The sequence below is a fragment of the Oncorhynchus nerka genome, linkage group LG5 (assembly GCF_034236695.1).
Source record: "Oncorhynchus nerka isolate Pitt River linkage group LG5, Oner_Uvic_2.0, whole genome shotgun sequence".
NCBI classification, from domain to species: domain Eukaryota; kingdom Metazoa; phylum Chordata; class Actinopteri; order Salmoniformes; family Salmonidae; genus Oncorhynchus; species Oncorhynchus nerka.
The window spans coordinates 45657812-45682321 of record NC_088400.1 but is presented as its reverse complement, the minus strand read 5'-3'; the positions used below and the strand labels follow the sequence as shown (position 1 = coordinate 45682321).

The 24510-nt window shown below is 43.4% G+C and overlaps 1 pseudogene; it reads right to left on the bottom strand.

Moving 5' to 3' along the window:
* LOC115129169 (ATP-binding cassette sub-family C member 5-like) overlaps window positions 1-24510 on the bottom strand; it is a 42866-nt pseudogene that overhangs the window by 6291 nt on the left and 12065 nt on the right.

Here is a 24510-nt window from a genome sequence, read left to right as displayed (position 1 = left end):
TAATATAGTATATCAAATATTTTGTTTAGTATATTAGCCCACCTTTCATATGATTCAATAGATTTGAGCTACTTTTGACCAGAACCCTATAGTCCCTGGTCAAAAGTAGTGCACTACATAGGGAATAGGGTGCTATTTGAGACACATTGTATATTTCTATGGTGCAGAAGACCCACCTGTCCCTGGTCCAACACCATGATCCTGTTACAGTTCATCACAGTATTGAGGCGATGGGTGATGATTAGCGTGGTGCAGCTGCTGAACGACTCATGGATGGTGTCCTCAATCAGCCGGTCTGTCTCTGTGTCAATGGCTGCCGTCGCCTCGTCCAACAGCAAGATCTGGCAACCCCCAACACATGTCACATTTAAGCACACTTTGCAGAGAATGGTTCAATCTCTAAGGTTGGTAGAATAAGGAAGTAGTAATATTGGAAAGAATGGAAAAACAGTGTTGGTTATTTGAATATGGACATAAATATTATAATCTTAATTAAGGAGTGTTATAACTAATGTAAGACTAGTCCCTAAATGCAACATATTTTGTCATCCTCAGTTGTTTGTATTTCCAACTGCATTCTACAGAATCAAAGTGAAATAACAATAGAAGCCATGTGGTGGCAATGTTACGCCTTTGGGAAGTTGCTGCCTTACATTCTCAATGTTCTTATGTGACAACCTCAAAAAGTAGGATGTGATGCACACAAGCTTTCCTATGTGGTAACATAAAATAAAATACATCTAACTGCCCTCATCTGTTGTACTGTGTGTCTGTGTGTGGAGAGAAAGAGACGTGACACTGGTGTGTGTGCGTGCGTTTACCTTGCTGTGTCTAAGCAGTGCTCTTGCCACACACCGTAGTTGTCTCTCTCCGTTCTCTGTCACCTCAGACTGGAGGGAAAGGGGCAGTTGGCTGATCTGAATATGATGGTAGACAAAATTAAGTCAAAACACAAGCCACAGATATCGTTTTTCAACTGTTCAAACAACTCTAGAGGGGATTTTTAATCTTAAACAGGTCTAGGATTTGTTATCAATTCCTCTCAGCAGTAATAACACTTTATCTGAAGATGTATAAGGCAATGCATACATACTATGATGCCAACATAAAGACTACTAGATTAATAAGAAAAGCTCATTCATTGTTTAAAAATGGCCTTTTTGCCTTTGTGCAGATTACCATGTTTCATTTTCGATTAATTGAAAATGATACTTTTTTCAAAGTATCTGTCTTTTTCAAACAAGCATTGCAGAGCTGGCTATAATTTCAATTTCATCCCCCTGAAAAGATAGAACAAATATTATGGCTGAACTCAAATGTGCTGGTGGATAAAATACCTGTATTTATGGGAAAGATTTTTGAAAAGGGTATTTTGTTTTTAAATTATATTATAAATTGTAATGGTAGAGTTATGTCCTTCATGGAGTTATCAGAATTGTACGGGAAGGTCTGCTCAATCCACGAGTACAACCAATTGATTACAACATTGCCCCAAAAATGGAGGAGGCAGGTGGCAGTGGGAGGAGGTAGGGAACTGGTCTGTCTGCCCAATGTAAAGGATCAAAACTGGTGGAGGAATAAAAATAGCATAAATAGGAAAGTATACCAGTATACCCTTTCATTTGAGGACCAGGATGTTGACAACGGTGCCATACAGATTGAAAAATATTGAGATGTACCGATTCCATGGTGCATGGTGTATGAGTTGATATATAAAACAACGCACGATTCAAGACTTCGTGCTTTTCAGCTAAAATTATTATATACAATTCTCGCCACCAACAAAATGTTGAATATTTGGGGCATAAAATCATCAAAGCTCTGCAGATTTTGTTGTGAGGATACAGAATCAATAGACCATTTATTTTGGTATTGCCCTAAGGTAGCCTGCCTCTGGTTTCAGGTTCAGGAATAGCTGAAAATGCATAGTATTGATCTAAAATTGACCCTAGATATAGTACTGTTAGGAGATCTGGAGAGACCGAGTCAGTCAATTACTAATATACTAATATTCTTAGTAAAAGTATTTTTCTTCAACACGCAATCTATAGATTCTATTCAATTAGATAGATTGAAATTGTACATTAAACATCATAGCATAGTTGAAAGATATGTGTTGCGTAGAAACACGAAGTGGGTGGCCAGCAGAGATAGATGGGATGGGCTGAGGGAAGCTGAGGTGTAACGATCGTCGTTGGAATGAGACCAAAGCGCAGGTGTTTGTACACATGCATATATATACACATATATATACACACACTCTCAAATAAACACATACAAGAACACACACATACATCTTGGAGGGTTTGGGTTTCACAAGGTTGTGACCATGATCAAGGAAACTATGACATATATTTTATATCACCCTCACACATAAGTATGGCTCTGTTGCAGAAAGACTGATACATGTTTGATAGTGTGTTGATGCTGTATTGTTTGTCCTTCATGTTCTAACACTTTAATGTTACCCCTTCCTTGTGTTTTTTGTAATAAATAATAAAATAAAATAATTTTAAAAAATGACTACTTGAAATTTTTAAACAGACATTTATCATTATATTTGTGGTCTCTATTTATGTTTCCATTGACCATCTATCCCTACTTACCACCTCCCTTTATACGTGTCTTCTCAAGTGCATCCCAGATCTGGGCATCTGAGTATTTATTCCATGGGTTCAGATTGGACCTATTTGGTAAGAAAAAATAAGTGTAAAGAATCAGACACTGATCTGGAGTCAGTACATTTTCCCACTAATGGTTAAGGTTAGGATTGGGGGAGGGGAAGCTGATTCTAGATATGTACCTAGGGGAAACTTCGGTAAATCATTCATACATACCTGATGGTGCCAATGAAGAGAACGGGCTCCTGGGGAATGATTGACAGCTTGCTTCTCAGGTCGTCCAATCCAATCTGGGCAATGTTGATGCCGTCGATGGTGATGGAGCCCCCAGTCAGCTCCACCAGTCTGAAGAGAGATACGCCCAGTGAGGCCTTCCATGGACAGATAGTAACGGGGTTGTGAGTGAACTACTCAGCATACCTATGATTAGTTCAGATACATGATAACTGTAATCTTCACATTTTGATGTGATTCAACTGGATAAGGATTACTTCTTTGCTTCTATGAAAATCATTCAAAAACAAAAACACCAATACAATGAATTCGATACCATCGTTGTTACATTATTTCTTAGTAAATACCAGGTAAACACCAGCAGGGAAATAGGACTATAAAATGAAACAGTACTGATGTAAAATGATACACGGGAATAAAGGATGGTGAGTATCTGAGCCTGTGCGACCCACAATGCCGATGGTCTCCTCTGGCAGGATGTTAAAGGAGAGCTTCTTGAGTACCAGTGGCAGGTTGTCCTGGTAACACATCTCCACGTCCTGGAAGGAGATGTGTCCCTTATCTGGCCAGCAGGGAGCAGGAGAGGATGTCCCACTGATCTGTCTTGTTGCCTCACCCTCCAAGCTCTGACAGATTTGAAAAAATCCAATATCAAATTTGATTTGTCACATGCGCCGAATACAACAGGTATTACAGACCTTACAGTGAAATGCTTACTTACAAGCCCTTAACCAACTATGCTTTAAGAAGTTAAGAAAAACAAGTGTACCGTAAAAAAATGGAAAATAAAAGTAACAAATAATGAAACAGCAGCAGTAAAATAACAATAGCGAGGCTATATGTAGGGGGCAGACGGACAGAGTCAATGTGCTGGTCAGTCAAGGTAATATGTACATGTAGATAGAGTTAAAGTGACTATGCATAGATCATAAATAGAGAGTAGCAGCAGCATACCAGAGGAGTCTGGGTAGCCCTTTGATTAGCTGTTCAGGGGTAGAAGCTGTTAAAAAGCCTATTGGACTTAGACGTGGCGCTCCAGTACCACTTGGCGTGCGGTAGCAGAGAGAACAGTCTATGACTAGAGTGGTTGGAGTCTTTGACAATTTTTAGGGCCTTCCTCTGACACCACCTGGTATAGAGGTCCTGGATGGCAGGAAGCTTGGCCCCAGTGATGTACTGGAACGTATACACTACCCTCTGTAGTGCCTTGCGGTCGGAGGCCGAGCAGTTGCCATACCAGGTAGTGATGCAACCAGTCAGTGCTCTTGATGGTGCAGCTGTGGAACCTTTTGAGGAGCTGAGAACCCAGGCCAAATCTTGTCAGTCTCCTGAGGGGGAATTGGATTTGTCATGCCTTCTTCACAACTGTCTTAGTGTGTTTGGACCATGATAGTTTGTTGGTGATGTAGACACCAAGGAACATGAAGCTCTCAACCTGCTCCACTACAGCCCAGTCGTTGAGAATGGGGGTGTGCTCGGTCCTCCTTTTCCTGTTGTCCACAATCATCTCCTTTGTCTTGATCACGTTGAGGGAGAGGTTTTTGTCCTGACACCACACGGCCAGGTCTCTGGCCTCCTCCCTATAGGCTGTCTGATTGTTGTCAGTGATCAGACATACCACTGTTGTATCATCGGCAAACTTGATGATGGTGTTGGAGTTATGCATGGCCATGCAGTCATGAGCGATCAGGGAGTACATTAGGGGACTGAGCATGCACCACTGAGGGGCCCCCGTGTTGAGGATCAGCGTGGCGGATGTGTTGTTACCTACCCTTACCATCTGGGGGTGGCCCGTCAGGAAGTCCAGGATCCATTTGCAGAGGGAGATGTTTAGTCCCAGGGTCCTTAGCTTAGTGATGAGCTTTCAGGGCATTATGTTGTTGAACACTGAGCTGTAGTCTATTAAATAGCATTCTCACATAGGAGTTCCTTTTGTCGAGGTGGGAAAGGGCAGTCTGGAGTGCAATAGAGATTGCATCTTCTGTGGATCTGTTGAGACAGTATGTAAATTGGAGTGGGTCAAGGGTTTCTGGGATAATGGTGTTGATGTGAGCCATAACCAGCCTTTCAAAGCACTTCATGGATACAGACGTGAGTGGTACTGGTCGGTAGTTATTTTGGCAGCTTACCTTAGTGTTCTTGGGCACAGGGACTATGGTGGTCTGCTTGAAACATGTTGGTATTACAGACTCAGTCAGGGACAGTTTGAAAATATCAGTGAAGACACTTGTCAGTTAGTCAGCGCATGCGTGGAGTACACGTTCTGGTAATCTGTCTGTCCCTGAATGTTAACCTGTTTAAAGGTTTTACTCACATCGGCTACGGAGAGCGTGATCACAGTTGTCCAGAACAGCTGATGTTCTCATGCATGTTTCACTATATGCTTGCCTGGAAGCGAGCATATAAGAAATGTAGCTGTGCTTCCCTTTGTAGTCTAATATTTTCCCAGCTCTGCCACATCCTACGATCTTCGGAGCCGGTGTAGTACGATTCAATCTACAGTGCCTTGCGAAAGTATTCGGCCCCCTTGAACTTTGCGACCTTTTGCCACATTTCAGGCTTCAAACATAAAGATATAAAACTGTATTTTTTTGTGAAGAATCAACAACAAGTGGGACACAATCATGAAGTGGAATGACATTTATTGGATATTTCAAACTTTTTTAACAAATCAAAATCTGAAAAATTGGGCGTGCAAAATTATTCAGCCCCTTTACTTTCAGTGCAGCAAACTCTCTCCAGAATGTCAGTGAGGATCTCTGAATGATCCAATGTTGACCTAAATGACTAATGATGATAAATACAATCCACCTGTGTGTAATCAAGTCTCCGTATAAATGCACCTGCACTGTGATAGCTCTCAGAGGTCCTTTAAAAGCGCAGAGAGCATCATGAAGAACAAGGAACACACCAGGCAGGTCCGAAATACTGTTGTGAAGAAGTTTAAAGCCGGATTTGGATACAAAAAGATTTCCCAAGCTTTAAACATCCCAAGGAACACTGTGCAAGCGATAATATTGAAATGGAAGGAGTATCAGACCACTGCAAATCTACCAAGACCTGGCCGTCCCTCTAAACTTTCAGCTCATACAAGGAGAAGACTGATCAGAGATGCAGCCAAGAGGCCCATGATCACTCTGGATGAACTGCAGAGATCTACAGCTGAGGTGGGAGACTCTGTCCATAGGACAACAATCAGTCGTATATTGCACAAATCTGGCCTTTATGGAAGAGTGGCAAGAAGAAAGCCATTTCTTAAAGATATCCATAAAAAGTGTCGTTTAAAGTTTGCCACAAGCCACCTGGGAGACACACAAAACATGTGGAAGAAGGTGCTCTGGTCGAACTTTTTGGCAACAATGCAAAACGTTATGTTTGGCGTAAAAGCAACACAGCTCATCACCCTGAACACACCATCCCCACTGTCAAACATGGTGGTGGCAGCATCATGGTTTGGGCCTGCTTTTCTTCAGCAGGGACAGGGAAGATGGTTAAAATTAATGGGAAGATGGATGGAGCCAAATACAGGACCATTCTGGAAGAAAACCTGATGGAGTCTGCAAAAGACCTGAGACTGGGACGGAGATTTGTCTTCCAACAAGACAATGATCTAAAACATAAAGCAAAATCTACAATGGAATGGTTCAAAAATAAACATATCCAGGTGTTAGAATGGCCAAGTCAAAGTCCAGACCTGAATCCAATCGAGAATCTGTGGAAAGAACTGAAAACTGCTGTTCACAAATGCTCTCCATCCAACCTCACTGAGCTCGAGCTGTTTTGCAAGGAGGAATGGGAAAGAATTTCAGTCTCTCGATGTGCAAAACTGATAGAGACATACCCCAAGCGACTTACAGCTGTAATCGCAGCAAAAGGTGGCGCTACAAAGTATTAACTTAAGGGGGCTGAATAATTTTGCACGCCCAATTTTTCAGTTTTTGATATGTTAAAAAAGTTTGAAATATCCAATAAATGTCGTTCCACTTCATGATTGTGTCCCACTTGTTGTTGATTCTTCACAAAAAAATACAGTTTTATATCTTTATGTTTGAAGCCTGAAATGTGGCAAAAGGTCGCAAAGTTCAAGGGGGCCGAATACTTTCGCAAGGCACTGTAGGTCCTGTATTGATGCTTTGTCTGTTTGATGGTTCGTCGGAGGGCATAGCGGAACTTCTTATAAACTTCCGGGTTAGAGTCCCGCTTCTTGAAAGTGGCAGCACTACCCTTTAGCTCAGTGCGGATGTTGCCTGTAATCCATGGCTTCTGGTTGGGGTATGTATGTACAGTCACTGTGGGGACGACGTCATCGATGCACTTATTAATGAAGCCATGTGACTGATGTGGTGTACTCCTCAATGCCATCGGAAGAATCCAGGAACATATTTCAGTCTGTGCTAGCAAAACAGCCCTGTAGTTTAGCATCTGCTTCATCTGACCACTTTTTTATTCGCCGAGTCACTGGTGCTTGAGTGTTGATCTCTGTAGCTCCAATCCCAAGAAGCGAAGCCACCTCCTTTTTAACAGAAAATGTATTTATAGATCTCCAAAAGCTTGTTGGCGCTATAAGAAAAAGTTTACCTTATGATGGGTAGTGTGAAACAGGTCCTGTGATGTTTGACGGGCCACACACTGGGTTCTATATCTGCTTCCTGCTGGGATGTCATTGTGTTATTGGGATGTTGTGTTGGTGCACCGTACGCAGGAATGTGTATCGTGTGTGTGTGCCTACTTGCGAGTATGCTGTCTCTGTGTAAGTGTGTGTGTTGTTGCTTCATCTGTGCTTGTGTCCTGCTGCGTTAAATCTATAGGTGTGTGTTTGTGTCAGACTCATGGGTGTACTTTCGATTCAGCCACACATGGTTCAGCCAATCAACAATCTTCCCCCGACTGTTGGCAGCACTCCCTGGTGTCATTAGGCCTACCTACCTACCTTTATATAATGATTGATCCTCTCCACTGATGTGAAGCGAGTCTCAGTCTCTGACAGCAATCTCACAGTGAACTGAAAAAGACCAGTCAGCTGAAGAGGAGAGAGACAGAGAAGGAGATAGAGAAGAAAGCAAGAGAAGCGATAAGTCAATGATTAACACCCGCACACCCTATTACAATCAACCTAGACCCACGTCAACACTAGTGTTCATCCCAGTTTGCAATGATACCCTATGAATTAAGGAGCATCACAAACCATAAACCTTTACGACCCCTATAGACAGACATGCTGATAAGGCTATACTTCTCCATTCAGCTCAATCAATTTCAATTCATAGTTCCCTAAGAGGGAGCTCCTTCCCACGCCTGTAGTAATCCCACAGTGAAATGATAAATAAGACAGCAAAAAGCCTTAATACAAACCTTTCCATTAAAGGGGAAGTCAAAATAATTAAACCATAGTAAAGATAAACCCTAACATTGTGTGTGCATTTGCATGTGCGTACGTCCATGCGTGTGTGTGTGTCTGTGTGTGTGTGTACCTGCATGGCGTAGCATATGGCCAAGCCTGCATAGGCTGGGGGGATGTGATTGTGCATGAAAACGATGAGCAGGGCTACGGTGGTGACGAGAGTAATGCTGATCAGGTCCAGTCGAACAGCCAGCCAGGGCATAGCATAGCTAAACAAGTAGTGGGAGGCCTGGTTGGTGTCTAGTAAAACCTGGTACCTGAGATACACAGCGACAAACCACTAAGAATGGTTAGTAACAGTCAACAGAATAATAACAGACTTCGTGGAACAGAGCAATAACAGACTTATTCAGAGTCAACGGGCAAATAGCAGACTTGGCGAGAGTCAAAGGGCCAATAACAAGGGACTTGGTGAGAATCGAGGGAGGCCAGGCCAAACATGTTGAACCAAGGACACATGCATTAAAGGGATACCTCGGGATTTTGGCAATGATCATTTTTATGTCTCTGTCTAGTGTGAAGGAAGTTAGAGGTAGTTTCGCGAGCCAATGCTAACTAGCGTCATTGCGAGGAACTTCCTTCAAAAATGTTTTATCCACGAGTTCATCTGATCTGGAGGAGTAAATATTCCGAAGTATCCCTTTAAGGGGCTGGTAAACTGGACACGTACTGTGCTAGCCAGGATTCTACTCTCCTCACCTGTAAAGCCTGCCTGGCACACATCAGTTTCAATGGGAGGCAGGCTTCCCTAACCAACTTGTATGATAGAGGCTGCCCAGTACCCACATTAGCTCAGCAGAAATGAAATGCTACTTAACTCAAACTCCAGGAAATGTTACCTAGGGACGTTAACTCATTATTAATTGTGCCACTTGGTAGACTTCTGGTGGGCTAAGCTCATTGGAAATGAACTGTCAAAACCAATATCTTAACAGTGTTTGAACAAACGTCCTGTGACAGACAAAGGAAGTGTCTTCCTAGCAATGCTATATATTAGTGTACTGTTAGTGAGACATACATTAAGTGTCTAACTATCAATGTTATATATTAGTTTACCACTAATGACAGATAAAGGAAGTGTCTTCTTATGAACACTATACACTGAGTATCAAAACATTAGGAACACCTTCCTTATATTGAGTTGCCCTCAGAACAGCTTTAATTCGTCGGAGCATGGACTCTACAAAGTGTCCAAAGCGTTCCACAGGGATGATGACCCTTGTTGACTCCAATTCTTCCTACAGTTGTTTCAAGTTGGCTGGATGTTCTTCGGGTGGTGGAAACATTTTTGATTACACAAAGGAAACTGTTGATTGTGAAAACCCCAGCAGCGTCAGAGTTCTTGACACACACACCGGTGTGCCTGGCACCTACTACCATACCCCGTTCAAAGGCACATAAATCTTTTGTCTTGCCAATTCTGTACTCACCTGTTCAAAAAGTCATCCCCTCTGCTATAGGCGTGAATGGTGGACAGCCCCTGGAGAGTGCTGGTGATGTGCGAGGTGAAAGGTGACTGGCTGATGTTCTCTAGACACTTTAGTTCACAAATCAGAACCCTAGTCAGACAAACAGGAAGTGGAACGTCTATTACATATAAACATACCAGAGCACCACTTTAGGGATGGTAAAAAAAGTACATTCACTCAGCATTTCTCAAATCTCTACTCTGTGTCTCTGTGACCCCCAGCCAACAATGTTGTTTGAGAACGAAACACCCTTTTTTCTACAACAGCCTTGTGAAATATCTAGGGATGGTGATCAAGGAGAGGATTGAGAAACACTGCGTTATACAGTTGAAGTCGGAAGTTTACATACACCTTAGCCAAATAAATTTAAACTCAGTTTTTCACAATTCCTTTAATCCGAGTAAACATTCCCTGTCTTAGGTAAATTAGGATCACCACTTTATTTTAAGAATGTGAAATAGTAGATTTATTTCAGCTTTTATTAATTTCATCACATTGGGTCAGAAGTTCACATACACTCAATTAGTATTTTGTAGCATTCCCTTTAAATTGTTTAACTTGGGTCAAACATTTGGGTAGCCTTCCACAAGCTTCCCACAATAAGTTGGGTAAATTTTGGCCCATTCCTTATGACAGAGCTGGTGTAACTGAGTCAGGTTTGTAGGCCTCCTTCCTAGCATACGCTTTTTCAGTTCTGCCCACAACTTTTCTATAGGATTGACGCCAGGAATTTGTGATGGCCACTCCAATACCTTGACTGTGTTGTCCTTAAGCCATTTTGCCACAACTTTGGAAGTATGCTTGGGGTCATCGTCCATTTGGAAGACCCATTTGCGACCAAGCTTTAACTTCCTGACTAATGTCTTAAGATGTTGCTTCTATATATCCACATAATGTTCCCCCTCTTGATGCCATCTATTTTCTGAAGTGCACCAGTCCCTCCTGCAGCAAAGCACCCCCGCAACATGATGCTGCCACCCCTGTGCTTCACGGTTGAGATGGTGTTCTTCGACTTGCAAGCCCCCCCTTTTTCCTCCAAACATAATGATGGTCATTATATTTTTGCTTCATCAGACCAGAGGACATTTCTCCAAAAAGTATGATCTTTGTCCTCATGTGCAGTTGTAAACTGCTTTTGTATGGCAGTTTTGGAGCAGTGGCTTCTTCCTTGCTGATCGGCCTTTCAGGTTATGTCGATATAGGACTCGTTTTACTGTGGATATAGATACTTTTGTACTTGTTTCCTCCAGCATCTTCACAAGGTCCTTTGCTGGTGTCCTGGGATTGATTTGCACTTTCCGCACCATCATCTCTAGGAGACAGAACGCGTCTCCTTCCTGAGCGGTATGATGGTGTTTATACTTATTATTGTTTGTACATATGTACTGGTACCTTTGGCATTTGGAAATTGCTTCCAAGGATTAACCAGACTTGTGGAGGTCTACAATTATTTTTCTGAGGTCTTGGCTGATATCTTTTGATTTTCCCATGTCAAGGAAAGAGGCACTGAGTTTGAAGTTAGACCTTGAAATACATCTACAGGTACACCTTCAATAGACTCAAATTATGTCAAATAGCCTATAAGAAGATTCTAAAGCCACAACATCATTTTCTGGATTTAAAAAAAAACTTCTGACCCACTGAAATTGTGATACAGTGAATTATAAGTGAAATAATCTGTCTGTAAACAATTGTTGGAAAAATGATTAATGTCATGCACAAAGTAGATGTCCTAACCGACTTGCCAAGACTATAGTTTGTTAACAAGAAATTTGTGGAGGGGTTGAAAAACGAGTTTGAATGACTCCAACCTAAGTGCATGTAAACTTCCGACTTCAACTGTAACTCTAATGACGGTGTAGTTATCTGACAGGTTAGTGGACTATGATATGATGAGAGGACACAGGGAGTCAGAGTATAATTCTGCCCAGGACAACCATTTCCTGGCAGGGCTCGTGACATTTCTGGGCTCCGCTAGAATCATTTCTGATTTCTGTTTGATTTTATGAGCTGCACACCCACACAACCACAACTACGACGCAAGAGAGAGGGGTTGATTGACAAAGGTGGGGTGGAGTTCTACTTTTAGGTCAATAGATAGGATTGGCTGCACTTGTGAATAACAAATCTGTCCATAAATGAATCATCCCTTTTTCTCATAAAGCGGAGGGAGGGAGGCAGGAATAGGACAGAGCATGAAACAACATGACACTTGTCCTTGTTCTGAGGTTTCCTAGGTAGTGCACTATATAGGGAATAGGGTGCTTTTTGGGTTTGCTTTTAAATGAGGTAACCAGTTTGATGCGATTCAGATGAGTCATGTTGAATATCAAATCTCGAGAAGTCGTTGAGTTGTGACTTTGCACGCCATTTCATCACATTTACTTCTTCGCATTTATTTCATCACACATTGCGGGGTAGTAGGCTAGACGTGAACCACACAAGCTGCACTTTTTATATCTTGTGAATCAAACATGGTTTTCTTCCCACTGATTTTGAATATTACCCAAAATACCTACAGAACCCTAATCCATCTCTACACTTCTTCTATTTTAATCAACACACGTAGGCATGCACACTCACACACTCACAGCCAATATAATCCCGCTCGTCTAAATCGATTGGTTGGAGCCTGACCTGGAGACACGGTTGACAATGAGGAGGAAAGCTCCCAGGGGAAAGAGGAAGAGCAGAAACCAGGGCAATACGATGCACACCATGGCCAGGCAGAAAAGCACCATGGTCAAGTTCTGGAGCAGCATCTCAACATATATGGCCAGACGGACGTCCACTGTGGATGGAGAGGGAGAGAGAGATAGACAAAGAGATCGAGAGAGAAAGGGAGATAGAAAGAGATACAGAAAGAGATACAGAGAGGGAGAGAGAACTGTCAGATTGTCAGATTGTCTGTGTTGTATGGGGACCTCAATGCGCTGAGTATGAAGTCTAGGCAAATCATTGGGTGCCTCACCCTTGTCCATGTCACGGGAGAAGAGGGTGAGGATGCGGCCCAGAGGTGTCGTGTCAAATAAGCGCATGGGGCACAGGATGAGGCGGTGGAATGGCTTGTTGTGGAGCACCAAGGCAGCCCGAACAGTGCATGGTCAGACAGAAACACAGATGTGTTCGAACACGGAGCCAGACACAACATAAACATAACAAATACATCGAAACAGCTGTAACTCTGGTAAACAGATTGTCGGGACTCAGGAAAGCTTTACCAAACACCCAGATGCAGCAAATGCAAAACATAACAGCAGTAGAGATTAGAGAATCGTTGCCAGCATACACAGCTATGTAAACATAGTAACACTCATATGACGCATATGCTATGTTGCTAATGCTAGCTAGCTTGTTCTTGGATGCAAACATTGGTGAAATGTCAAAACAATTCAGCGAACACAACAGGCCCTGTGAGCATTTGACCCAGAGTGCCATGACTTTCTAAACCCAGGTTAAAGAAACAAAACAGATTTGACGGTCGCTCGGCAGTTTTTGTAGACAGAAATTGCCCACTCCGGCTCCAATGAGGACGAATGGACTTCACTTGATCTCCTGCAACGGTACTCTGGGCATTTTTCCACTATGCCAACTGTTCTGACCACACTGACACATGGATTGACTTTTGGGGCGTACACAGCTACATGCGAGAATATATTTCTCACTTTGACAAACGTGTTCAGTCATGACAGAAAAAGCATGCTACACCCGAGGAAAGCTCAACAAATCCAGCTGGCATTTGAGGGGGATTTTACAAGAAGATTTCAGGGAGAACGTTATGATCGATTACCCAGGAAGTCCCACAGAGCATCAAGGAGTCTGAAACTGTTTTGAAAAGGTAAGAAAACGAGCTGGTTGTTTTTTATCCAAATCTTAGTGGCATAATTTCAGCAAAAACCTAGGGTATGGGATGGCAAAATGACATCCTTAGCCAGTCTATAGGCCTACAGGTTTTCAATGGCCTTGCTTTAGTGTGTAGGGCACCGTCCATGGTACCGATAGAACGCAACAGCAATTTTGTGCATGCCTGTCACTTCACACTCAATGTTCTAGGAATTTGAACTTATTGTGATATAGCGTAGAGCTGTGGCATCTTGACATTTTCTCAGCCGGTTATTGTCATACACAAGACTGCCGAGTCTCACGGTAATTGACTGCAATTAACGTCACAATAAATCCATTATTTATTTTAGTCAGGTCTAAAGAAACATTAGGAAATGAAAAAAAAATATTTCAGAAAAAACAGAATATTAGTTGGCCTACATGGATGGCTATTCTCCATGCCATAGGCTGTAGATGTGTTCATTTAGCTGACAAGATATACTTCTAAGTCCCATTACATTTGATATTATATGATTTTATAGTAACAAGAATATGATTGAACTTCGCTGAATAGAACAGAAAGGATATTTTTCCCATTCCGGAGAGACTGCGCATATGAAACGCCTATGTTGAGCGTAAAAGTGATCGTTTGAAAAAGGTAGTGTACACTAGATTGAGTTATTTGGCAACTTTAGTTGTGAATGATACGAACCTCAATGTCTTAGAGACCAAAACATATATGGGCTGCACGATGCGGCTATAGGCTATTGATTTGAGAAAGTGGCAAAAAAATGATTGCTTCTGGCTGCACAGCTGTTCTCTTATCAATTGATCAAATGTTCACCCATCAGACTATTCACAATTTAATCGAGTCTTCACTCACTAATAAACTCAGCAAAAAAAGAAACACCCCTTTTTCAGGACCCTGTCTTTCAAAGATAATTCGTAAAAATCCAAATAACTTCACAGATCTTCATTGTAAAGGGTGTAAACACTGTTTCCCATGCTTGTTCAATGAACCATAAACAATTTATGAACACGCACCTGTGGAACGGTCGTTAACCTCTTCAACCTATGGGGGCGCCATGTCATTATTGGATAAAAAACGTGCCCGTTTTAAGCGCAATATTTTGTCACGAAAAGATGCTCGACTATGCATATAATTGGCAGCTTTGGAAAGAAAACACTGACGTTTTCAAAACTGCAAAGATATTATCTGTGAGTGCCCCAGAAATGATGCTACAGGCGAAACCAAGATGTAACCTCAAACAGGAAATGAGCTGAATTTTTGAAGCTCTGTTTTACTATCGTCTCCTTATATGGCTGTGAATGTGCTGTGAACGAGCTTATGCTCTCTGCCATTTGTCCAAGATGTCTGAGGCATTGTGACGTATTTGTAGGCATATCATTGGAAGATTGGCCATAAGAGACTACATTTGTCCTTTGTCTAAATTGGTGCGCAATTGTCAGTGGCACTCATTTTACCATGCGATACAGAGGGAGAAGCAAACTTCCAGGAATGATACATCATTGAAGAGATATGTAGAAAAACACCTTGAAGATTGATTCTAAACAACGTTTGTCATGTTTCAATCGATATTATGGAGTTATTTTGGAAAAAGTTCGGCGTTTTTATAACTGAATTTTCGGGTTTTTTTGGTAGCCAAACATGACGCAGAAAACGGACCGATTTCTCCTGCACAAATAATCTTTCAGGAAAACTGAACATTTGCTATCTAACTGGGAGTCTCCTCATTGAAAACATCCGAAGTTCTTCAAAGGTAAATGATTTATTGAATGTTTTTGCGAAAATGTTGCCTGGTGATGCTAACGCTAAATGCTAATGCTAAATGCTAACGCTAAATGCTAAATGCTAGTTTTGCTATGGTAGAGAAGCATATTTTTGAAAATCTGAGATGACAGTGTTGTTAACAAAAGGCTAAGAATGAGAGCTAGCATATTGATTTAATTTCATTTGCGATTTTCATGAATAGTTAACGTTGCGTTATGGTAATGGGCTTGAGGCTGTAGTCATGATCCCGGATCCGGGTTGGCTCGACGCAAGAAGTTAAGACACTAACAGCTTACAGACGGTAGGCAATTAAGGTCACAGTTATGAAAACTTAGGACACTAAAGAGGCCTTTCTACTTTCTACTGACTATGAAAAGCACAAACAGAAAGATGCCCAGGGTCCCTGCTCATCTGTGTGAATGTGCCTTAGGCATGCTGCAAGGAGGCATGAGGACTGCAGATGTGGCAACTGTGAGACCTACTGTGAGACGCCAAAGACAGCAATACAGAGAGACAGGACGGACAGCTGATCGTCCTCACAGTGGCAGACCACGTGTAAGATGGAGGATCGGTACCTCCGAACATCACACCTGAGGGACAGATACAGGATGGCAACAACAACTCCCCGAGTTACACCAGGAACGCACAATCCCTCCATCAGTGCTCAAACTGTCCGCAATAGGATGAGAGAGGCTGGACTGAGGGCCTGTATGCCTGTTGTAAGGCAGGTCCTCACCGGCAACAATGTCGCCTATGGGCACAAACCCACTGTCGCTGGACCAGACAGGACTGGCAAAAAGTGCTCTTCACTGATGAGTCGCGGTTTTGCTCACAATATGTGGTAGGCTATGTATTGTATAGGCACAATTTACATTTACATTTAAGTCATTTAGCAGACGCTCTTATCCAGAGCGACTTACAAATTGGTGCATTCACCTTATGACATCCAGTGGAGCAGCCACTTTACAATAGTGCATCTAAATCTTTTAAGGGGGGGGTGAGAAGGATTACTTTATCCTATCCTAGGTATTCCTTAAAGAGGTGGGGTTTCAGGTGTCTCCGGAAGGTGGTGATTGACTCCGCTGTCCTGGCGTCGTGAGGGAGTTTGTTCCACCATTGGGGGGCCAGAGCAGCGAACAGTTTTGACTGGGCTGAGTGTGAACTGTACTTCCTCAGTGGTAGGGAGGCGAGCAGGCCAGAGGTGGATGAACGCAGTGCCCTTGTTTGGGTGTAGGGCCTGATCAGAGCCTGGAGGTACTGAGGTGCCGTTCCCCTCACAGCTCCGTAGGCAAGCACCATGGTCTTGTAGCGGATGCGAGCTTCAACTGGAAGCCAGTGGAGAGAGCGGAGGAGCGGGGTGACGTGAGAGAACTTGGGAAGGTTGAACACCAGACGGGCTGCGGCGTTCTGGATGAGTTGTAGGGTTTAATGGCACAGGCAGGGAGCCCAGCCAACAGCGAGTTGCAGTAATCCAGACGGGAGATGACAAGTGCCTGGATTAGGACCTGCGCCGCTTCCTGTGTGAGGCAGGGTCGTACTCTGCGGATGTTGTAGAGCATGAACCTACAGGAACGGGCCACCGCCTTGATGTTAGTTGAGAACGACAGGGTGTTGTCCAGGATCACGCCAAGGTTCTTAGCGCTCTGGGAGGGGGACACAGTGCAGTTGTCAACCGTGATGGCGAGATCATGGAACGGGCAGTCCTTCCCCGGGAGGAAGAGTAGCTCCGTCTTGCCGAGGTTCAGCTTGAGGTGGTGATCCGTCATCCACACTGATATGTCTGCCAGACATGCAGAGATGCGATTCGCCACCTGGTCATCAGCAGGGGGAAAGGAGAAGATTAATTGTGTGTCATCTGCATAGCAATGATAGGAGAGACCATGTGAGGTTATGACAGAGCCAAGTGACTTGGTGTATAGCGAGAATAGGAGAGGGCCTAGAACGGAGCCCTGGGGGACACCAGTGGTGAGAGCACGTGGTGAGGAGACGGATTCTCGCCACGCCACCTGGTAGGAGCGACCTGTCATACATAAGCTCCACTATGCATATGTGTATTTTGAAATAATCATCACCTTAGAAAATGCTGTCCATTTTGTTGTGTTACACTTTGAAACAACATCCACAATGACCATGTTTTACATTTCTTTCTTCAAATTGATCTGAGCTGCAAAATCTGGACCCCTACAAATCAGCTGGGCTAGACAATCTGGACCCTCTCGTAAATTATCCGCCGCAATTGTTGCAACCCCTATCACTAGCCTGTTCAACCTCTTTCGTATCGTCTGAGATCCCTAAAGATTGAAAAGCTGCCGCGGTCATCCCCCTCTTCAAAGGAGGAGACACTCAAGACCCTAACTGTTACAGACCTATATCTATCCTACCCTGCCTTTCTAAATCTTCGAAAGCCAAATTAACAAACAGATCACCGACCATTTCGAATCCAACCGTACCTTCTCCGCTATGTAATCTGGTTTCCTAGCTGGTCATGGGTGCACCTCAGCCACGCTCAAGGTCCTAAACGATATCATAACCACCATCGATAAAAAGACACTACTGTGCAGCAGTCTTCATCAACCTGGCCAAGGCTTTCGACTCTGTCAATCACCGCATTCTTATCGGTAGACTCAGCCTTGGTTTCTCAAATGACTGCCTCGCCTGGTTCACCAACTACTTTTTGGATGGAGTTCAGTGTGTCAAATCAGAGGGCCTATTGTCCGGACCTCTGGCAGTCTCTATGGGGTTGCCACAGTGTTCAATTCTCGGGCCGACTCTTTTCTCTGTATACATCAATGATGTCGCTCTTGCTGCTGGTGAGTCCCTGATCCACCTCTACGCAGATGACACTATTCTGTATACTTCTGGCCCTTCTTTGGACACTGTTAACACCCCTCTAGACGAGCTTCAATGCCATACAACTCTCCTTCCGCGGCCTCCAACTGCTCTTAAATTCAAGTAAAACTAAATGCATGCTCTTCAACTGATCGCTGCCTGCACCTGCCCGCCCATCCAGCATCACTACTCTGGACGGTTCTGACGTAGAATACGTGGACAACTACAAATACCTAGGTGTCTGGTTAGACTGTAAACTCTCCTTCCAGACTCACATCAAACATCTCCAATCCAAAGTTCAATCTAAAATTGGCTTCCTATTTCGTAACAAAGCATCCTTCACTCATGCTGCCAAACACACCCTCGTAAAACTGACCATCCTACCGATCCTCAACTTCGGCGATATCATTTACAAAATAGCCTCCAATACCCTACTCAATAAATTGGATGCAGTCTAGCACAGTGCCATCTCTTTTGTCACCAAAGCCCCATATATTCCCCACCACTGCGACCTGTACGTTCTCGTTGGCTGGCCCTCACTTCATACTCGTCGCCCAACCCACTGGCTCCAGGTCATCTACAAGACCCTGCTAGGTAAAGTCCCCCCTTATCTCAGCTCGCTGGTCACCATAGCAGCACCCACCTGTAGCACGCGCTCCAGCAGGTAAATCTCCCTGGTCACTCCCAAAACCAATTCTTCCTTTGGCCGCCTCTCCTTCCAGTTCTCTGCTGACAATGACTGGAACGAACTATAAAAATCTCTGAAACTGGAAACACTTATCTCCCTCACTAGCTCTAAGCACCAGCTGTCAGAGCACCTTACAGATTACTGCACCTGTACATTGCCCATGTATAATTTAGCCCAAACAACTACCTCTTTCCCTATTGTATTTATTTTATTTTATTTATTTATTTAGCTCCTTTGCACCCCATTATTTTTATTTCTACTTTGCACGTTCTTCCACTGCAAATCTACCATTCCAGTGTTTTACTTGCTATATTGTATTTACTTCACCACCATGGCCTTTTTTGCCTTTACCTCCCTTATCTCACCTCATTTGCTCACATCGTATAGACTTATTTTTCTACTGTATGTTTGTTTTACTCCATGTGTAACTCTGTGTTGTTTAATGTGTCGAACTGCTTTGCTTTATCTTGGTCAGGTCGCAATTGTAAATGAGAACTTGTTCTCAACTTGCCTACCTGATTAAATAAAGGTGAAATAAAATATATATACATATTTTTTGAACTTTATGTTTATTGTGGTAAAGCATGATATAAGCACAATGCAATTGAATTCAAATGCAAGAATCCTGGAAAATGTTTCCCCATTGTCAATTTCAAATGCCCCCTGGCGCCAGGCCTGGTCACTGTGCAAGTGGAATGTTTCTTGTGTCAGCCCATCTGTCAACGACTCATACATAAATGAATGTCTGGCAGGCTGACACAGAAAGGTTATGACCGTATGTCTAAGTTAACTCAATGAAAAACGTCTGGCCAATTGTACAGAAATTACTTTTGGCAGGAGAAAACACAGTAAATCTATTAATGGAATATCCAACACCCACACATTCACGTCACAGCTAGGGGTAAAAAAAAAAAGATAGCCCATCTTTGGGAAGTTAGTGGCACACAATTACGTGGGGACATGACCTCTGTAATGGGCTGTCAGAAGAATTTAGCAAAGAAAAGGGGACATATATCCAAATGGACTGGGAAACACAGAGGAGCACGCGCACACACACAGAGGCGCACACACACACACACATGCACGCGCACACAGAGGCACACACACACACACACACACACACAGAGGTGCACACACGCACACAGAGGTGCAGAGGCACGCACACAGAGGAGCACATGCACACGCACACAGAGGCGCACACACACAGAGAGGCGCACACACACAGAGGCACGCACGCACACACACACACACACACACACACACACAGAGGCACAGAGGCACAGAGGCACAGAGGCACAGAGGCACACACAAATTATAGTAGAGCAACTCATGAAAACGGCTGAAAGAATAAGACAATTAGAGGGAGTCAAGGTTCTACCACAACCACTTTGCACCTCTTTCCTTTGAAAGGGCCTGAGTGTAAATCAATGAAAACCTGATTACATTCCAAATGGTACCCTATGAGCTCGTCAAAAGTAGTGCACCATACAGGGAATAGGGTGCCATTTGGGAAGCACCCAGTGATGCACTCTCCTTTGACATGCCAATGAATGGTCAGGACATCGAGATGGGAGAACAATCCACAAGAACCACTCTAAAAGACATTTGAGCTTGACCTTGACAAACACTAGCCCCCTCATTGTCTTCAGGAAGAGAGCGGCTGCCATGGTCAGCACATAAACTCTTGAGTAGTATTGAACATGAGGGTTGAGCCTCATGCTATCGTTTGCCAACGCTGCCACCGTTTCATTGGTTTTGTTCTCCAGGATTAATGATGTGTTCTGAGAGCAGATGAGAGCAACAAATCCCCATGAAGGAAACACACACAGGGCCGCCTCGGAAAAAACAGAATTTATATCTAATGAATGAGATAAATAAAACAAAGTCAGCTGAGTACTGAATCCAATATAGAATACATGAAAGAAGCAGCCATTCGAATGATGTCGCTATTCCAAACGCATTCTTCAAATTTGACATGGACGACAGCTTTGCAGCACAACTCTTTTTCGGTGGCTCGTCCCTTGTTTTTATTATGTTTACCGCGTTTCTTTTTTAATTACTCGTGTTAAGATTAATGCTCTCACTTTCCCCAATACAACTCAGTGATGCGCAGAAGTAGTGTTTCTTGTGGTAGGCATAGCCTCTACAGTGTACTGAGACATCCCTCAAGGTAGGCAGAAGTTGCCCTTTGCCACTTGTTTTTCATTCTAATGTTTCTAATAAGGATTGGGGGTATGGTAATCTGACCCTAATTGTGTGTCTGTGTGTAAGGCCATCATTTTGATCGAGTGGATCATCATTTGAATCCAGTGGATGATCATTTGGATCCAGTGGATCATCATTTGGATCCAGTGCAAAAAAAATAAAAAATAAAATAAAACTCACCCCGCTGCCCTGGCGGATCCAGTAGCTCAGCCAACAGTTATTGAAGGCGATGCAGCCGGTGGTGAAGAGGTTGATGATGAAGGCACAAGGACCTCCAGCTGCTTTGATGAAGGCCTTGTACACATCCCAGGCCACGGCGTCAGAGCCCTTTCCTCCGCTTTCATGAGCTGGTCTGGAGAGTAAAGAGCAGGAAAGAAAGGCGGAAGGGAGGGAAGGAGGGAAGAAGAAAGAAAGGAATAAAAAAAAAGACCCATGTGAGTCATTTCCTTATTTCAAGCCGACTGTTTTGGATGGAACACATTAACACATTCTATCCATAGCGGTCGAGTCTCACCTTTCTGTTTCTCCATCGAAGGTCTGGCGACTTTAGCGACAATTGCGGTGGACTCAACCTTTTCCTCTCCCTCCTTCTCCTTATTTTTCAGGTTATTTTTCACCAGGTTCTAGGAAAGAAAGCCAGAGAGAGCTACAGCATAAGACCCCACAAATCCTGGCGAAGCCATAACAATGGCCAGTAAGTAATTCAAACAGATATCGGTGACAGGGTCTTTAGCGGTGCGACACCGGTAAATCAATGCACGCATAAATAATAAAAGGCCTTGTATGCGCTAACATTTCCCAGCCACCCGCTTGGCTTCTCCTGTCTCATGAATTATGCAGGATGGATGTATGATGTCATTGTGTAAAGAGGGATGACAAAGGTGTTTTTACATAAAGGAGAGCTGGAGCTGGACTAGCCTGGTCCCAGATCAGTTTGTGCTGTCTTGCCAACTCAGACTAGCCTAGTCATAGATCTGTTAGTAAAACAGCACAAACAGATATGTGATCAGGCTAGTTGGACGTGCGCCGTGTGTTTGGCATTACCTTCTGCTGTACACTGTTTAAGGGGTGGCGTAGTCACGGTTTCTTCCCATGAGCTGGTTGTGGGTGCCATGCTCTGCAATCTGCCCTTCCTTCATCAGAATCACGTCGTCACATTCTGCCAGGTACTGAGAGAGTGTCAACACCAGTGATATGTGATTCTCCTGTTGCACAATGATCACTGAGCTACTGTATCTACAGTGGGGCAAAAATGTATTTAGTCAGCCACCAATTGTGCATGTTCTCCCACTTAAAAAGACGAGAGGCCTGTAAATTTTCATCATAGGTACACTTCAACTATGACAGACAAAATGAGGGAAAAAAATCCAGAAAATCACATTGTAGGATTTGTTATGAATTTATTGGCAAATTATGGTGGAAAATAAGTATTTGGTCAACTACAAACAAGCAAGATTTCTAGCTCTCACAGACCTGTAACTTCTTTAAGAGGCTCCTCTGTCCTCCACTTGTTACCTGTATTAATGGCACCTGTTTGAACTTGTTATCAGTATAAAAGACCTGTCCACAACCTCAAACAGTCACACTCCAAACTCCACTATGGCCAGTCTGCATCTGCAATAGGTAAGCAGCTTGGTTTGAAGAAATCAACTGTGGGAGCAATTATTAGGAAATGGAAGACATACAAGACCACTGATAATCTCCCTCGATCTGGGGCTCCACGCAAGATCTCACCCCGTGGGGTCAAAATGATCACAAGAACGGTGAGCAAAAATGCCAGAACCACACAGTGGGACCTAGTGAATGACCTGCAGAGAGCTGGGACCAAAGTAACAAACGCCTACCATCAGTAACACACTACGCCGCCAGGGACTCAAATCCTGCAGTGCTAGACGTGTCCCCCTGCTTAAGCCAGTACATTTCCAGGCCCGTCTGAAGTTTGCTAGAGAGCATTTGGATGATCCAGAAGAAGATTGGGAGAATGTCATCTGACCATACGACACCAAAATATAACTTTTTGGTAAAAACTCAACTCGTCGTGTTTGGAGGACAAAGAATGCTGAGTTGTATCCAAAGAACACCATACCCACTGTGAAGCATGGGGGTGGAAACATCATGCTATGGGGTTGTTTTTCTGCAAAGGGACCAGGACGACTGATCCGTGTAAAGGAAAGAATGAATGGGGCCATGTATCGTGAGATTTTGAGTGAAAACCTCCTTCCATCAGCTAGGGCATTGAAGATGAAACGTGGCTGGGTCTTTCCGCATGACAATGATCCCAAACACACCGCCCGGGCAATGAAGGAGTGGCTTCGTAAGAAGCATTTCAAGGTCCTGGAGTGGCCTAGCCAGTCTCCAGGTCTCAACCCCATAGACAATCTTTGGAGGGAGTTGAAAGTCCGTGTTGCCCATCAACAGCCCCAAAACATCACTGCTCTAGAGGAGATCTGCATGGAGGAATGGGCCAAAATACCAGCAACAGTGTGTGAAAACCTTGTGAAGACTTGCAGAAAACGTTTGACCTCTGTCATTGCCAACAAAGGGTATATAACAAAGTATTGAGAAACTTTTGTTATTGACCAAATACTTATTTTCCACAATAATTTGCAAATAAATAAATTAAAAATCCTACAATGTGATTTTCTGGATTTGTTTTCTCATTTTGTCTGTCATAGTTGAAGTGTACCTATGATGAAAATTACAGGCCTCTCTCATATTTTTAAGTGGGAAAACTTGCACAATTGGTGGTTGACTAAATACTTTTTTGCCCCACTGTATATAGGAGAAAGCAAAGTCTAGATAGGGTTTTTCTCATTTCCTTTCACTAGTAGTCCTTTCAGACTAAGCATCCCAAAGATATACAAAAGAGACTAGCTAAGAAAGCCCTTTCAGATCATTAATGCATTATACAGGAATAAAACCATTTCCGATGATGTCGCCATATTACACAAGTCACTTATTTGCTGCAAATCATTCTGAATCTCACATCATTCAGATGATCAGTAGCTCATTTTACCTGAAGCTGCTGTGTGACAAAGATGGTCTTGCCCTTGGACACTGTGCGGATGGCGTTGTGGAAGAGCTGAGAGCCCACGTGGGTTTCCACGGCACTGAGAGGATCATCTAGGAGTAGAATGGGTCACTCGCTGTACACGGCACGTGCCAGGCTTACCCGCACCCCTCTCCCCGATCTAGAGTGAGAACATTGAGACAACGTTGACAAAATGTATCAAGGATTATTTCTCAATACATGGGCATCATAGGCCAGAACAGATAAGGACATAAAGATAGTTACATAAACACTTGTGTTTCCTCATAAAATACTACAGTGCACCCCAAAACATTCCATCTATAAACGCATGTACTACTTACTAGCCTTGTACATAGTTATTCCACTTTCTGCTACTTTGGTATACTGTAAGGTCTATGCATTGTACAGTGTGGCCATA